The following is a 1373-nucleotide window of genomic DNA, read 5'->3' as shown; positions in this document are numbered from 1 at the left end:
ATGTAATTCTTACAAATGTACTTAGATAGGCATGAAGAGTACAGTAACCAACCTACAAACAGTTCAACATACAAACTGCCGTACTCAATGCAACCGTTTTTAAGTAGGTTGGCGTCTGTCGTATATGTGTATGCATATATATATATATATATATATATAAATATATATATATATATATATATATCTATATATATATATATATAGGTGTCCATAAAGTCCCAGTAGTACCATTACAGGAATTTATTGCCCAGAATGGTTTTTCTGATAATCACAATGTCATTTCCAAAATGGAAGAGTGTAAAAAAAATGCTGATGTCTATGGCAGGATTTTAACCCTGAAAACGAGAGAGAGAATAAGGTATATTTAAACTGAGCCCTAATCACATTTCTTTAGTGTAACTTCTTCACTAGAGTAAATTCATAGTTACAAAAAATGCCACAGGAGAAACATACTTCAGTGCCAACCTCAGGTACCATTCAATAAATTTAGGAACTGTGACTTTCAACTCCTGTCTTATGATTGTCATCAGATTATCAAATCCTGGAAGGAAAGGATTGGTAATCGAATCATCTCTAAACTCTCACAGGACTCCCCACCTTCTCCTATAGGATTTTGGTTCTTAAATGGTGACTGAAAACTTGAGTGAGGGAAGTTCAAGAAGTTAGACAGCGTTGTTGGTGGGATGGCTCTAGAGGAAAGTGATGTAAAGTATCGTGGCGGTGGCCAGAGGGTAGGTATAGGTGAGTAAATTCAGATTAACTTGTGTCAATTGTGGTCCATACATGTAGTGAGACAGACCCTGAAGAAACCAGAATATTCGGGCCAATAATTTTTTTTAATCATATTTACAGTTTAAAGAGCTTTCCAAACTTGATCATCTGATCTGAAACCATCTTTGAATATTCCAGAAATATCATTTATGTCTGAATTATTATTGTCTAACAACTTAAAATTTATCGTATAAAACAAAGTCAAACACTGGTGAATTCTCCCTTCTTTCAAGGTACACCTTCACTGTACAATAATTACTTTAGTTAAAAAGATATTACATGATACGAAGAACTAAAGTAATGAATTAAAATCATTTAGTCACTGTTTTGGCCAGTACTCCTTCTGACCAGAATAAAAAAAACCTACAGGACACTTGAGATGTATAAAGACATGTTCTCAAAAGATGGCAGATATGTCACTCACCAAATACATAGCAGACGAGGACGATGTGTGAAATCACAAGAAGAGGAAGGCTCTGGTGCACGTGTTTGAGTGCATAAACTCTACGAGGTAGAACCCGGTGCTCGTACACATCGGGAGTCCAAGGAGAAACATCACGAAAATGACTGCGCACACATTTGGGAAGTAGCGATTCCTTAGA

This window comes from Macrobrachium nipponense, chromosome 34 (assembly GCF_015104395.2).
Source record: "Macrobrachium nipponense isolate FS-2020 chromosome 34, ASM1510439v2, whole genome shotgun sequence".
Classification (NCBI taxonomy): Eukaryota; Metazoa; Arthropoda; class Malacostraca; order Decapoda; family Palaemonidae; genus Macrobrachium; species Macrobrachium nipponense.
Note: the sequence above shows the minus strand (reverse complement) of the source record.